Raw genomic sequence first — 17,419 nt, 5'->3', positions numbered from 1 at the left:
AAAGGGAGGGAGAGCTGCTGAGCCCCCGGACCACAGAGCTCAGTTTGGCGGGGAACAAAGGCGCTGGTCAGCGCCATCTCCCCCGCCCATCCCCCAGCCAAAATCCCAAAGGGAACCAGTTCCTGCCAGGGAACTTGCTCGCTCAGCGCAAACACCCAACTCTGTGCTTCTGCAGAGCCAAACCTCCAGCAGCGGATCTGACTCCCTCCCGCTGCCACAGGGCCCCTCCTGAAGTGGATCACCTAAGGAGAAGCGAGCTAAGCCTGCCCCTCCTGCCCCCGTGCACCTTGCCTACCCACCCCAGCTAATACGCCAGATCCCCAGCACCACAAGCCTGGCAGTGTGCAAGTAGCCCACACGGGCCACGCCACCCCACAGTGAATCCCGCCGCTAGGAGAGGGGAAGAGAAGGCACACACCAGTCTGACTGTGGCCCCAGCGGTGGGCTGGGGGCAGACATCAGGTCGGACTGCGGCCCCGCCCACCAACTCCAGTTATACACCACAGCACAGGGGAAGTGCCCTGCAGGTCCTCACCACTCCAGGGACTATCCCAAATGACCAAACGGAAGAATTCCCCTCAGAAGAATCTCCAGGAAATAACAACAGCTAATGAACTGATCAAAAAGGATTTAAACAATATAACAGAAAGTGAATTTAGAATACTAGTCATAAAATTAATCGCTGGGCTTGAAAACAGTATAGAGGACAGCAGAGAATCTCTTGCTACAGAGATCAAGGGACTAAGGAACAGTCACGAGGAGCTGAAAAGCGCTTTAAACGAAATGCAAAACAAAATGGAAACGACGACAGCTCGGATTGAAGAGGCAGAGGGGAGAATAGGTGAACTAGAAGATAAAGTTATGGAAAAAGAGGAAGCTGAGAGAAAGAGAGATAAAAAAATCCAGGAGTATGAGGGGAAAATTAGAGAACTAAGTGATACACTAAAAAGAAATAATATACGCATAATTGGTATCCCAGAGGAGGAAGAGAGAGGGAAAGGTGCTGAAGGGGTACTTGAAGAAATTATAGCTGAGAACTTCCCTGAACTGGGGAAGGAAAAAGGCATTGAAATCCAAGAGGCACAGAGAACTCCCTACAGACGTAACTTGAATCGATCTTCTGCACGACATATCATAGTGAAACTGGCAAAATACAAGGATAAAGAGAAAATTCTGAAAGCAGCAAGGGATAAACGTGCCCTCACATATAAAGGAAGACCTATAAGACTCGTGACTGATCTCTCTTTTGAAACTTGGCAGGCCAGAAAGGCTTGGCACGATATCTTCAGTGTGCTAAACAGAAAAAATATGCAGCCGAGAATCCTTTATCCAGCAAGTCTCCCATTTAGAATATAAGGAGAGATAAAGGTCTTCCCAAACAAACAAAAACTGAAGGAATTTGTCACCACTCAACCAGCCCTACAAGAGATCCTAAGGGGGATCCTGTGAGACAAAGTACCAGAGACATCACTACAAGCATAAAACATACAGACATCACAATGACTCTAAACTCGTATCTTTCTATAATAACACTGAATGTAAATGGACTAAATGCGCCAACCAAAAGACATAGGCTATCAGAATGGATAAAAAAACAAGACCCATCTATTTGCTGTCTACAAGAGACTCATTTTAGATCTGAGGACACCTTTAGATTGAGAGTGAGGGGATGGAGAACTATTTATCATGCTACTGGAAGCCAAAAGAAAGCTGGAGTAGTCATACTTATATCAGACAAACTAGACTTTAAATTAAAGGCTGTAACAAGAGATGAAGAAGGGCATTATATAATAATTACAGGGTCTATCCATCAGGAAGAGCTAACATTTATAAATGTCTATGCGCCGAATACCGGAGTCCCCAAATATATAAAACAATTACTCATAAACATAAGCAACCTTATTGATAAGAATGTGGTAATTGCAGGGGACTTTAACACCCCACTTACAGAAATGGATAGATCATCTAGACACACGGTCAATAAAGAAACAAGGGCCCTGAATGATACATTGGATCAGATGGACTTGACAGATATATTTAGAACTCTGCATCCCAAAGCAACAGAATATACTTTCTTCTCGAGTGCACATAGAACATTCTCCAAGATAGATCATATACTGGGTCACAAAACAGCCCTTCATAAGTTTACAAGAATTGAAATTATACCATGCATACTTTCAGACCACAATGCTATGAAGCTTGAAATCAACCACAGGAAAAAGTCTGGAAAACCTCCAAAAGCATGGAGGTTAAAGAACACCCTACTAACGAATGAGTGGGTCAACCAGGCAATTAGAGAAGAAATTAAAAAACATATGGAAACAAATGAAAATGAAAATACAACAATCCAAACGCTTTGGGATGCAGCAAAGGCAGTCCTGAGAGGAAAATACATTGCAATCCAGGCCTATCTCAAGAAACAAGAAAAATCCCAACTACAAAATCTAACAACACACCTAAAGGAAATAGAAGCAGAACAGCAAAGGCAGCCTAAACCCAGCAGAAGAAGAGAAATAATAAAGATCAGAGCAGAAATAAACACTATAGAATCTAAAAAAACTGTAGAGCAGATCAACAAAACCAAGAGTTGGTTTTTTGAAAAAATAAACAAAATTGACAAACCTCTAGCCAGGCTTCTCAAAAAGAAAAGGGAGATGACCCAAATAGATAAAATCATGAATGAAAATGGAATGATTACAACCAATCCCTCAGAGATACAAGCAATTATCAGGGAATACTATGAAAAATTATATGCCGACAACCTGGAAGAAATGAACAAATTCCTAAACACCCACACACTTCCAAAACTCAACCAGGAGGAAATAGAAAGCTTGAACAGACCCATAACTAGCGAAGAAATTGAATCAGTCATCAAAAATCTCCCAACAAATAAGATTCCAGGACCACATGGCTTCCCAGGGGAGTTCTACCAGACGTTTAAAGCAGAGATAATACCTATCCTTCTCAAGCTATTCCAAGAAATAGAAAGCAAAAGAAAACTTCCAGACTCATTCTATGAAGCCAGTATTACTTTGATTCCTAAACCAGACAGAGACCCAGTAAAAAAAGAGAACTACAGGCAAATATCCCTGATGAATATGGATGCAAAAATTCTCAATAAGATACTAGCAAATTGAATTCAACGGCATATAAAAAGAATTATTCACCATGATCAAGTGGGATTCATTCCTGGGATGCAGGGCTGGTTCAACATTCGCAAATCGATCAACGTGATACATCACATTAACAAAAAAAAGAGAAGAACCATATGATCCTGTCAATCGATGCAGAAAAGGCCTTTGACAAAATCCAGCACACTTTCTTAATAAAAACCCTTGAGAAAGTCCGGATAGAAGGAACATACTTAAAGATCATAAAAGCCATTTATGAAAAGCCCACAGCTAACATCATCCTCAACGGGGAAAAACTGAAAGCTTTTTTCCCTGAGATCAGGAACATGACACGGATGCCCACTCTCACCGCGGTTGTTTAACATAGTGCTGGAAGTTCTAGCATCAGCAATCAGACAACAAAAGGAAATCAAAGGCATCAAAATTGGCAAAGATGAAGTCAAGCTTTCGCTTTTTGCAGATGACATGATATTATACATGGAAAATCCGATAGACTCCACCAAAAGTCTGCTAGAACTGATACATGAATTCAGCAAAGTTGCAGGATACAAAATCAATGTGCAGAAATCAGTTGCATTCTTATACACTAACAATGAAGCAACAGAAAGACAAATAAAGAAACTGATCCCATTCACAATTGCACCAAGAAGCATAAAATACCTAGGAATAAATCTAACCAAAGATGTAAAAGATCTGTATGCTGAAAACTATAGAAAGCTTATGCAGGTAATTGAAGAAGATATAAAGAAATGGAAAAACATTCCATGCTCATGGATTGGAAGAATAAATATTGTCAAAATGTCAATACTACCCAAAGCTATCTACACATTCAATGCAATCCCAATCAAAATTGCACCAGCATTCTTCTCGAAGCTAGAACAAGCAATCCTAAAATTCATATGGAACCACAAAAGGCCCCAAATAGCGAAAGTAATTTTGAAGAAGACCAAAGCAGGAGGCATCACAATCCCAGACTTTAGCCTCTACTACAAAGCTGTCATCATCAAGACAGCATGGTATTGGCACAAAAACAGACACATAGACCAATGGAATAGAATAGAAACCCCAGAACTAGACCCACAAACGTATGGCCAACTCATCTTTGACAAAGCAGGAAAGAACATCCAATGGAAAAAAGACAGTCTCTTTAACAAATGATGCTGGGAGAACTGGACAGCAACATGCAGAAGGTTGAAACTAGACCACTTTCTCACACCATTCACAAAAATAAACTCAAAATGGATAAAGGACCTGAATGTGAGACAGGAAACCATCAAAACCTTAGAGGAGAAAGCAGGAAAAGACCTCTCTGACCTCAGCCGTAGCAATCTCTTACTCGACACATCCCCAAAGGCAAGGGAATTAAAAGCAAATGTGAATTACTGGGACCTTATGAAGATAAAAAGCTTCTGCACAGCAAAGGAAACAACCAACAAAACTAAAAGGCAACCAACAGAATGGGAAAAGATATTTGCAAATGACATATCAGACAAAGGGCTAGTATCCAAAATCTATAAAGAGCTCACCAAACTCCACACCCGAAAAACAAATAACCCAGTGAAGAAATGGGCAGAAAACATGAATAGAAACTTCTCTAAAGAAGACATCCGGACGGCCAACAGGCACATGAAAAGATGTTCAGCGTCGCTCCTTATCAGGGAAATTCAAATCAAAACCACACTCAGATATCACCTCACACCAGTCAGAGTGACCAAAATGAACAAATCAGGAGACTATAGATGCTGGAGAGGATGTGGAGAAACAGGAACCCTCTTGCACTGTTGGTGGGAATGCAAATTGGTGCAGCCGCTCTGGAAAGCAGTGTGGAGGTTCCTCAGAAAATTAAAAATAGACCTACCCTATGACCCAGCAATAGCACTGCTAGGAATTTACCCAAGGGATACAGGAGTACTGATGCATAGGGGCACTTGTACCCCAGTGTTTATAGCAGCACTCTCAACAATAGCCAAATTATGGAAAGAGCCTAAATGTCCATCAACTGATGAATGGATAAAGAAATTGTGGTTTATATACACAATGGAGTACTACGTGGCAATGAGAAAGAATGAAATATGGCCTTTTGTAGCAACGTGGATGGAACTGGAGAGTGTGATGCTAAGTGAAATAAGCCATACAGAGAAAGACAGATACCATATGGTTTCACTCTTATGTGGATTCTGAGAAACTTAACAGAAACCCATGGGGGAGGGGAAGGAAAAAAAAAAAAAAGAGGTTAGAGTGGGAGAGAGCCAAAGCATAAGAGACTGTTAAAAACTGAGAACAAACTGAGGGTTGATGGGGGGGGGGGATGGAGGGGAGGGTGGGTGATGGGTATTGAGGAGGGCACCTTTTGGGATGAGCACTGGGTGTTATATGGAAACAAATTTGACAATAAATTTCATATATTAAAAAAATAAATAAATAAATAAATAAATAAATAAATAAAACTACTTCCTATGTCTTCAATCCCTCCTATCCCAAATAAGAAATAAAAATATCTTGAACTCAACTGCATCATGTAAGTTAGAAAGTATTTTCACATATGTGAACTAAGTTTATCTATACAACACTGATAGGTGTCCCTGATCCTTGTTACCGTTAAGGGAATTGAGAAAGATTAGATGAACTTGCTGGGATAGTTTTCTTCCTCTTTTCTTGGTTTTTTGAGGTGAATCATTTTATTACCCAAGGTCTCATAAGAAGACGTTGTGAAAAAATGAGACTATGGTGAGTGTTCCCTAATTCTTGCTAGTAAGTGGATAAAGATATTTAACTGTGTGTGGCATAGGAGAAATGTTGCTGTTTGTCCTTTGACTTCCTTTTCTTAATGCTTTCAGGCACCATCTACTGAGTTCTTACTCTCTGACAGGCTGTATAAAAAGCATTTAATGTACATTCACATTGTAGTCATCACGTACCTCAAGTAGTGGGTACATATAGATGTGGAAACTGAGGTTTGGAGATATTAATTACCCAAGATCATACATCCAGTAAATGGTTAAACAGAGTTCAACCCAGGCCTGCTGACCCTAAATCCTAAGCTGTTCTATCCTCTTCACTAATTCTTTAGAATTACAATCTATAATACTATATTCTGTATTTTGCTTAGCTGTATCATTTTATGGATCTTGAAGGGCACTGAGTTTCCTTATACAAAAGTTAAATAACTTGAAAAAAATCTGATGTCGATTGTAGGCTGTTTCTTTCTTTCTTTTTTTTAATTTTGTTTTACTTTTGATAACATTATGTACTATGGAGTTTAGAAACATGAGGCTATGAAAATCTAACCAAGAAGCTTCTACTTACTGGTGTTCATTATGGTACATAGGATATGGCGACTGGCAGAGAGACAAGAGAGAGAATATTGACAGAGTGGGTGAGGGGCACCTGGGTGGCTCAGTGGGTTAAGCATGGGGCTTTTGGTATCCATTCTTGATCTTGCTGTTTTGTGAGTTAGAGCTCTGCATTGGGCTCTGTGCTGATGGTGCTGAGCCTGCTTGGGATTCTCTCCCTCTCCTGTCTCTCTGCCCCTCCCCCTGCTCATGCCCTCCCTCTCTCTCTCTCTCTCAAAATAAATAAGTACATTTTTATAAAAAAGAAAGAGTGGGTGAATTCTCATCAATGAAATCTTAGGGAAAGTTTCCTTTTATGAGTCTCACTTAATGTAGGGCTAGCTTACTCCCCTGGTATCTTACATGTTATGGGGTCATGTGCTCTCCTAGGACTGTTGAAAACAGCCCCAGACCTTACAAAGCATGACTACTGAGCAAGGGCTCCAATAGTTGGGACAGGTATGGCCAACCTGACTCACTTGGAACGTCTCAGAAGTAGGCCTCAAGCCCAAGTTTTGTTTTTTTTTTTGTTTTTTGTTTTTTTTTTTTAATTTTAATTAATTTATTTACTCTGAGCACTCTGGTTTTCCTAAGTTTATTTGGTCATACTTGGGGACAGGGAGGCTCTGCATCTAGAAGACATTGGCCTCTTGGCGGTGAAGCCTGAGTTGGGCTGACAACACAGGGCCAGGTGGGACGGTGGGAACTTGATCTTGGAGTCGTGGAACGGTTTGGCTGCCCATCCGTGGGAGTTGCTCACTGCAGTCTCCTCCACTTCTATGATCTGGATGGAGTGGGCCTGGGCGCCCGTGTCTCTGTAGCACTGGGTGACAGCGCCTGCAGTGGTCAGGTCCGGGTACTCCCGGTACCCGTCGTGGGTTCCGCTGGGGGAGTCGTAGCACAGCCAGGTGCCAAAGTTCTTCACCAGCAAGGAGGACTTCTCCAACTCCTGTCCACTGTAGACAATTTCCCCCGAAGACTTCTCTTCTTCAGCTGAGACACAAAGTACCGGAAGCGGGACTTGGCGACAACATGATTACATGGAAAGGTTCTCAGGTGATCAAGGGGCTGAGTGCTGTATTTGGGGGTGGGCAGGCAGCGCTGCCCACCTTGGACTCTTGCAGTATGCCCCAGGCCTCAGGCCTTCACGGTGCACTCTCGGCTCACAGCCACCCACAAGGCCCAAGTGTTTTAAACACGTGCTTGAAAGTAGAACATCACTTTGATGCAGTCAGATCCAACTGTTGGCAGAATCACAGGGGGTACGTTTACAGATGAACGTTCTTAACCCTGGGCAGCCCCCGTTTCCTGGACCCTAAGCGCTCAGGACCTACAAACTTCCTTTGGGAGTAGGAGGAGCTATACTCTGTCCCCCTTCTCTCCATCCTCTGCGGTGTCAGGTGCTCCTTTTATCTAGTTCAGCAAGTCGTACAGGATCCAGTGACAACTCTTAGACACAGGCAAGTTTGAAGGACTGGCAGCTAGTATCACCTGCCTATAGGTGTTTTAATGAAAGGGGAGAACTCTGATGTTTGATTAGCAATCCCTGTCCCCACGGAAAAGAATTCTGAATGGTGGGATTTCAGCCGTGATACAGGGCTTAGAGTGAAATGGGATATTGAGAAGGGAGAAATCATTTTTAGGAGGACGTTCATCGTTAAGGCTAGAATCTGCAGCACTGGATTTGAATCTGGGGCTGTAAATCCCTTTGGCTGTGTGATCATGTACAAGTGATTTAACTTCTGTAATTGCTAGATTCTTTATCTGTAAAATGGGACCAATAATGAGATCTCTCTCAAAGGGCTGTTGTGTGTAATCAGAGGATGCTCCCTAAGTCCTTTAAAACAATTAGACAAAAAAGCCTATGTGCACTTCCAGCCCTCAACAGCACAACCACAGCCAAGTGTGTGGCTTGGGGCTAATGACTCAAAGTATTTGTGTGTGTGTGTGTGTGTGTGTGTGTGTGTGTGTGTGTGTGTGATGAATCCTCAGGATCTTACATTTCAGATTTCATTTTGTCCCTCAAACAAATACAAGAACAAAGCATCTTCCTATTTCTTATTCAAAAGTCATCATGCCACAACCCTTCTCTGGTCCTCTGTAGAGTGTTTTAAAGGCACCAGCAAGGGCTTGGGTGTAGGGATACATCGTGAATTGAATGATGACTTAAAACTAAATGAGATGCTCTTAACTCACGGTTCAATTACTGTGTGACTTGGAACAAGTCACTTCACCTTTTTGAGCTTTGATCCTACCTTAAAACGTGAGTTCTTGTGAGAATTGATGAGGTAATGCTTAAAACACATGCCAAATATTTGGCACACGATATAGAATCAATGGACGCCATTGTTATTATTACCTACCATTGTATTCACTGAACTCAGCCGATAAGCTGGTACGACCTCTGTGGCAAGGGATCCGGGCTTCCAAACAGCAAGTGAGCTCTGGAAATATAATGGTTCCAGTATTTGTTCTTATATGCCTCCTATGATTCAATCCTTGAAGTATTTTGTTCTGTGGAAAAAGTGAAAAAGAAGAAGGAAGGTGGTTTGGAAAGCTGGCAGTGTGTTGTTTTGCTGAGCTCCACTAGTGGCAAAAGCCAGCATGAGAATTCTTGGAGAAGCAGCCTATCATTAACCGTTAGGGCAACAAATCCTTTCAAACATCTTCATATTATAGAGTGCTTGTTGTTTTAGGCACTCCCTTGCTATCCTTTTCTCTTTCTTAGGTCAGATATACATACATTGAACTACTTTGAAAATTTACCCAAAGAGCACAAGCACTTCTTTGACTGACGAGTCAGGAGCACTGTCACCCAGAGGGAATCCCAGGTTACTGAATTTATCCAGGTCACTTTTCCGAATCCTTTGTTACTTTATGTAGATTTGATACATACAGATGGCACATCTGGGATAAAGTGACAGCTTTCTAAAGACTCCCTTTTAGATAATGGTCCAGGGCCCAGAGAACTAATTATTTAGCCAGCCATCAAAGATGTCATTCTCACTCGTGTACTTTGCAACTCCAGAGGGTTATAGTTGGCAAATTTGTTAGTGAATCTAGATATAATTAAAGTTCCTAGAACAAATTCTTGTCCGTGTTTAGGCTTGGAGGCTGATCTTTAATATTTTTGTGCTAATCTGCTTGGGAACAGAACCCCTTGATTCAGTAAACATTTATTGAATCATTGAGTTCATTGCAAAATGTTGAATATAGACATTACATCTCAGCAGGAGCAGGTATGTATTTCAGACGACCAACTCAGGTGTACAAGAATGGAAATAAATTTTCTTTACTAGGGAGAAGTAGCAGATAGATCAAATTTTGAGGTTCTTTTTTTTCTTTTTGTCCCCTCTCGCCCTGAATTTGTTCTCCTGTCATCCAGAAAGGTAGCTTGTTTTGTCTCATTCTTTCCAGGGAGGATTATGACACTTTCCAAAGAAGAAGTCACAGCAAACCTTCCTGGATTTTGTTTCCAAAAGCCTAAGCCAAGGTTAACAAATCCAAATGCTTAGAAGAGTCTGGCAGATAAAGCGATGGGAGGGGTGAGCTGGAAGGGTCTGTGGCGAGCTGCAGGGCATGTGGTTTGGATAAAGAAGGCGGCTGCTGAACTGCCCCAGCTTTTGTTCTGTGGGATCTGAGCCCAGAAAGGCCAGACTTCCAATTTTTTAAAGCGAAAGTGGAAATCCAACTTTTTTAATACTAAGAAGTTCCAGCTCCAGCCTTATTGGAAGAAGAGAATTAGAAAAAGAGAGAGGTTCCCCCAAGACAAAAGATGGAGTTTCCTGGATTCAGAAAGAAATATAAAATCATGAGTTGCACAGAAATAAAGATCGTTAGCTAGAGCTTCATGGCAGTCCCTCTGTGGGTTGAGGAGAGGGGAGGAGTGGCTTCATGGTTTTCTATGGAGGAGAGATCCTAGGTACTGGGATTTCCCCAGAAAACTCCAAACATTTTAGCAAACTGATAGAGTGGTTTTTGGTGATCCCATTTTAAGTAAAGAAAAGAAATGATGGATATAAAAAATTAACTTAAAATGCTTAATATGATTGCATAAGATAATATTATGGCTGTAAGTGTACCTACTTATAACAGAGTAGTTTAACGTAACCTGGTTTTAAGTAATGAGTTCAAATCTTGAATTTCATTTACTTGCTGATCATTTTGAGAAACTTGTGTAAACTCTCAATGTTTTCTCATCTTTAAAATGGAAATGGTGTATAATAATTCTAGGCCTACCCCACAGCATTCTGAGAATTAAGATAAATAATATGTGTATATCTGGTATGTTGAACAAGCAGGGCTCAAGATAATTAGAATATAAAGATACAGTCATCTTTATTTTAATCTCCCGTTGTCCTTTTAAAATTTATTTGGCAGGAAAGTCCTTCCTCAGTTGCTGGTTGAAAATGTGGGTTGATTGATGAATGTTCTGCCTCATGTTAGAGATTTAGAAGTTTTTCAGATATTCAAGGTTGCAAATACTATTTCAATTCTGAAAATTGTCTGATCCTATATAAAAGTAAAAGCTCCAAATTTGATTTAAAGTTAAAGTTTCTTTTTTCTGTCATCTGGAAGATGGGAAGGGGAGAGGAAAGCTCTTAGTTGTTTGGCACCTGCTATAAGATGGCACTGTGCCCAGGGGCCGGCAGGAGGCTGAATGTGGATCATTTTTGTATGTACTTCAGGGGCCTCTTCTGAGAATCTCCTACAGATGCAGGCAATGCACTGTCCTCCAATCAGCTACTTCCTCTCACTGTCCTTGTTTTTTGTTTTTTGGGTTTTTTGTTTTGTTTTGTTTTGTTTCCTTCTGGGTCCACAGTGCAGACTTAATTGCTTGCCATCCTATTACTTCCCCCAGACAGTCCTCTGAGGTAGGTTATAAAACAGTCCTGTGCTGGCACATGGCAAGTGTTAAATAGAGATTTGAAGGGGTACATGTATCCCAATGTTCATAACAGCATTATCAACAATATACAAACTATGTAGAGAGACCAAATGTCCATCAACTGATGAATGGATAAAGAAGATGTGATGTGTGTGTACATATATAGATAGACAGATGTAAATATATACTACTTGGCCATCAAAAAAAATGAAATCTTGCCATTTGCAATGACACAGATGGGGCTAGAATGTATTATGCCAAGTGAAATAAGTCAGAGAAAAGCAAATATCATACGATTTCACTCATATGTGGAATTTAAGAAACAAAACAGATGAACATATGGGAAGGGGATGGAGAGAGGAGAGGGAAACAAACCACATGAGACTCTAATGATAGAGAACAAACTATGGGTTTGTTCACAGACTAGAAAGGACCAGAGAGCTTTACCAGAAACACCAACTCTACAGGTAGCACAATGGCACTAAATTCATATCATTCAATAATTACTCTGAATGTAAATGGCTCCAATCAAAAGACATAGGCTATCAGGATGGATAAAAAACCCCACAACTGGGGCGCCTGGGTGGCGCAGTCGGTTAAGCGTCCGACTTCAGCCAGGTCACGATCTCGCGGTCTGTGAGTTCGAGCCCCGCGTCAGGCTCTGGGCTGATGGCTCAGAGCCTGGAGACTGCTTCCGATTCTGTGTCTCCCTCTCTCTCTGCCCCTCCCCCGTTCATGCTCTGTCTCTCTCTGTCCCAAAAATTAAAAAAAAAAAAAAAAAAAAGTTGAAAAAAAAATTAAAAAAAAAAACAACCCACAACTTATCTATATGCTGCCTACAAAAGACTCATTTTAGGCTGAAAGACATCTATAAATGAAAGATAGAGAACCATCTACCATGCTAATGGACACCAAAAGAAAGCTGGAATAACCATACTTGTATCAAACAAACTAGATTTTAAGCCAAACACTGTAACGAGATGAAGGAGGGGTCTATCCATCAAGAAGATCTAACAAAATTAAGGGTTCTATCCATCAGGAAGATCTAACAATTTTAAATACTTATGCCCCCAACTTTGAGGAACCTAAATATATAAATCAATTATAATGAACATAAAGGAACTCATTGATAATAATACAATAATAGTGGGGGACTTTAACACCCACTTACAGCACTGGAAAGATCACCCAGGCAGAAAATCAACAAGGCAACTTGGCTTTGAATGACACACTGAAACAGATAGACTTCACAGACATATTCAGAACATTTCATCCTAAAGCAGTAGAATACACATTCTTTTGAGTCCACAAGGAACATTCTCCAGCATTGATCACACACTGGGTCACAAACAAATCATAGATGTGTAAGTACAAAAAGTTAAAAAAAGATTGAGATCACACCATGTATGGTTTCAGACCATCATGCTATTAAACTTGAAGTCAACCACAAGAAAAAAATTAGAAAGACCACAAATACATGGAGATTTAAGAACATCCTACAAGGGGTGCCTGGGTGGCTCAGTTGGTTAAGCGTCTGACTTCAGCTCAGGTCGTGATCTCACAGTTTGTGAGTTCGAGCCCCACGTCGGGCTCTGTGCTGACAGCTCAGAGCCTGGAACCTACTTCAGATTCTGTGTCTCCCCCTCTCTCTACCCCTCCCCTGCTCATGCTCTGTGTCTGTCTGTCTCTCAATAATAATTAAATGTTAAAATAAATAAATAAATAAATAAATAAATAAATAGAACATCCTACTAAAGAATGAATGGGTTAACAGGAAATTGAAGAAAAAATAAAAAATACACGGAAGCAAATGAAAATGAAGATACAACAGTCCAAAACCTTTAGGATACAGCAAAGGTGGCCCTAAAATGGAAGTATATTGCAATTCAGGCCTATCTCAAGAAGCAAGAAAGGTCCCAAATATACAACCTAACTTATACCTTAATGAGGTAAAGGGGAAGAGCAAATAAAGCCAAAACCAGCAGAAGAAGGAAATTAATAAAAACTGAAGCAGAAATAAATGATATAGAAACAAACAAGCAAACAATAAACCCAGTAGAACAGATCAACAAAACTAGAAGCTGGTTCTTTGAAATAATTAACAAAATTGATAAACCCCTAGCCAGACTTTTCCAAAAGAAGAGAGAAAGGATCCAAATAGATAAAAACCACAAATGAAAGAGGAGAGATCACAATCAACATCATAGAAATGCAAACAATTGTAAGAGAATACTATGAAAAATTATATGCCAACACACTGGGCAATTTGGAAGAAATGGACAAATTCCTAGAAACTCGTAAACTACCAAAACTGAAATAGGAAGAAATAGAAAATTTGAACAGACCCTTAACCAGCAAAGAAATTGAATCAGTGATCAAAAATGTTTCAACAAACAAAACTCCAGGGCCAGCTGGCTTCCCAGGAGAATTCTACCAAACATTTATTTATTTATTTATTTTTTTTTCTACCAAACATTTAAAGAAGAGTTAATACCTATTCTTCTCAAACTATTCAAAAAAAATAGAAATGGAAGGAAAACTTCCAAACTCATTCTCTGAGGCCAGTATTACCTTGATTCCAAAACCAGACAAAGACCCCACTAAAAAGGAGAACTATAGACTAATTTCCCTGATGAACATGGATGCAAAAATTCTCAAAAAGATACTAGCCAACCGATCCAACAATACATTAAAAGAATTATTCACCACAATTAAGTGGGATTTATATCTGGGATGCAGGACTGATTCAATGTCTGCAAATCAATCAATGTGATATATCACATTAACAAAAGAAAGGACAAGAACCACATGATCCCCTCAACAGATGCAGAGAAAGCATTTGACAAAATACCGCATCCTTTCTTGATAAAAACCCTCAAGAAAGTAGGGATAGAAGGATCATACCTCAAGATCATAAAAGCCATATACAAAAGAACCACTGCTTATATCATCCTCAATGGGGAAAAACTGAGAGCTTTCCCTCTAAGGTCAGGAACGTGACAAGGATGTCTACTCTCTCCACTGTTATTCAATATAGGGTTGGAAGTCCTAGCTATAGCAATCAGAAAACAAAGAAATAAAGGCATCCAAATCAGCAAGGTGCAAGTTTGTTCTCTATCCTTAATTGTCTCTTATGTTTTGCGTCCCTCTCTCTTTTTTTCCCCTTCCCATGTATTCATCTGTTTTGTTTCCTAAATTCCACATATGAGTGAAATCATATGGTATTTATCTTACTCTGACAGCTATCAGTCGCTTTAATAAACTTTGGTTTCTTTACCAAAATGTGAGGCTAATACTTTCCCTTCTATTTTGAATAACAACCTAGCTGGATAGACTATTCTTGGCTGCATATTTTTTTCATTCAGCATGTTGAGTATATCTCACCACTCCTCTGGCCTGCCCAGTTTCTGTGGACAGATCTGCTGTGAACCTGATCTGTCTTCCATTGTAGGTTAAGGACTTTTTTTTTTTTCCTTCGCTGCTTTCAGGATTCTTTCCTTGTGTTGTATTTTGTAAATTTTACTATGATATGTCTTGGTGATGGTCAGCTTTCGTTGAATTTAATGGGAGTTCTCTGTGCTTCTTGGATTTCGATGTCTGTTTCCTTCCCCAGATTGGGGAAGTTTTCAGCATTAATTTGTTCACATAAACTTTCTGCCCCTTTTTGTCTATCTTCATCTTCTGGGACTCCTGTGATAAGACTATTATTACTCTTTCAGGAATCACTTAATTCCCTAAGTCTGCTTTTTTGATCCCTGACCTTTGTTTCCTTCTTCTTTTCAGCTCCATTATTTTCCATAATTTTATCTTCTATATCACTAATTCACTCCTCTGTCTTGTCCATCCTGAGTTTGTTGGCCTCCATTTGGTTTTGCACCTAAGGCATAGTATTTTTTGTTTCAGCCTGTCTAGATTTTAGCTCTTTTATCTCTGTAGAAAGTGATTCTTTGGTGTCTTCTATGCTTTTGTTAAGCCCAGCTAGTATTCTTATAATTGTTGTTTTAAATTCTAGTTCGGACATCTTACTTATATCTGCATTTACTAAATCGCTGGCCATCATTTCTTCCTATTCTTTCTTTTGAGACGAATTCCTCTGTCTTGTCATTTGGAGGAAGAAACAACAACAATAATAATAATAGAATGAAATAAAAATGTAAAACATTTAAAAAATCAAATAAAGGAAGCAAGATCCTAGATGTGCTTTCGCCTGCTTTTTAAAGTACCTTGTTATTAGAGAAAAGAGAAAAGAAGGGAAAAAAAATTAAGGAACTAAAAATTAAAGAATAATAAAGTAAAATAATAAAATTTTTTTCTCTTTTTGCATCCAAGAAACAAAAGAAAAGAAAAACAACAACAAAGACAGAAGCAACAACAACAAAAACGAACAAACAAACAAGCAAAAACCCAAATGAAACTAGATCCAGTTTCTCCTAGAGCTGAAACTTTGCAGCATTCTATGGTCAGTAGACTAAGCTCGTGGAAGGGATTTGTGCTGGTCTTCTGGAGGAGGACCCTGCTGCTCTGATTCTCAGGCTGACTTGCCCTCAGTGGAAATGTGCCTGGAGGGCACAGTGGGGTGGGGTTTGGTGTAATGGCTCTGTTCTTGACTTGGTGGCTCTCTTCTCTGGGGTGGATCAGTCTTGGTAGGCTAATGGTGAAAATGGCTTCATCCAGCTCTCTAGCCTCCAGAGCAGGGAGTTCGCGCCCTCACAGATGCAAGATCAGTTGTCCCCCCATGTCCCCTGCTTCCATCAGCTCCCTACCTTCCCTCTGTCTGCGTCTGAGCTATCTGCCTACCAGGAGGTACCTCTGTCCAGAGTTGTATTTCAGGCATGGCTGTGTTTCAAAAGCCCAAACTTCAGAGACCCCGGGGGATCAGACCTGCAGCGATCCTCTGATGGAGGGTCTTGCTGCTCTGTAGCCGGCACCGGCCTGTCTCAGGAAACAGTCGTGCCACCACCCAGTAGCAGCAGTGCAGAATTCATGGCAAATCACAACACACAGCCAGCACCAGATTCGCTGCCCTCAGTGAGCATCTTTGTTCCTATACAGGGGAACGTGGTGGCTTAATGGTTCCTGCCAGGTCTTTTGCCCAGAGAAAGGCCGTACCTTTCTCTACCTCTACCAAATGCACTCCAAGCGGGGGAACTACTTGTCCCCATGTCACTGAGGGGATCCCCAGACAACGCTGCCTGCTCCCAGGCTCTTCCCTGCTTCTTTGCCAGAGCACCACCAGGGACTGACCGCTGAAACTTCAGACTCTGTGCTCCACTGTTTATAAAAAACTGGAGGTATTGAAACTGTCTCCTTTTACTCCCTGTCAATGGTTTTGGGGAACAGTTTTCTTATGCAGTCTTCCATGGATGTTTTCACCCTTTGTCTCTAGCTGCTTTTCAAGGGAAGTTCCCTCTTGCGCAAAACTGATGAACTGATCTCTCTCTCCCACTCTTTCTCCTCTCTGTGAAAATAACCCCTTCCCCTCTGCAACACCACGGCTCTTCTCTCCCCCAGTTCACCTCTCTGTACCATGTACCTGCCATGTTCTCTCTCTCAAATTATGCAGATCGTTCTCCTCAGGCCAACTTCCTAGGTGTTCAAATGGTTTGATGTTGATCTAACTGTGTTCAAGGGATGAGACAAGCCCAGGGTCCCCTTACGACTCTGCCATCTTGACTCCTCCTCTCAAATAATTTCTGAGAGTAAAATTGCAGGTGTGATTTGTATCCAAATAGGAGGAATTTGGAGCTTTTAGAGCTTAACATGAAAGGCTTTGATTTGAAAGGCCAGGGGTGAATCAGTGAGCTAGAACTGAGCTCTGAAAAGATAAGAGTTAAGTACATAAGGCTGTAAGAGAGGAGCACCCAGGTGGCAGGAGCAGCATAGGCAAAGTCCTGTAGTAGGAAGAAGGATGGGCTGTAAAGAAAGCCTGAGTGGTTAGAGTTGAACACCCCAGAAGGAGACAGCGTGCAGAATAAGATGGGAAAGTAGGAACCTGGTCACGTAGATTCTTGCAGTTCATGCTAGAGTTTGATCTTTATCCTAAAGGCAAGATGTTCTGATAACACTAT

Source organism: Panthera leo, chromosome C2, assembly GCF_018350215.1.
Source record: "Panthera leo isolate Ple1 chromosome C2, P.leo_Ple1_pat1.1, whole genome shotgun sequence".
Taxonomy (NCBI): domain Eukaryota; kingdom Metazoa; phylum Chordata; class Mammalia; order Carnivora; family Felidae; genus Panthera; species Panthera leo.
The sequence above is the reverse complement of the archived record's forward strand: the minus strand, read 5'-3'. Positions refer to the sequence as shown.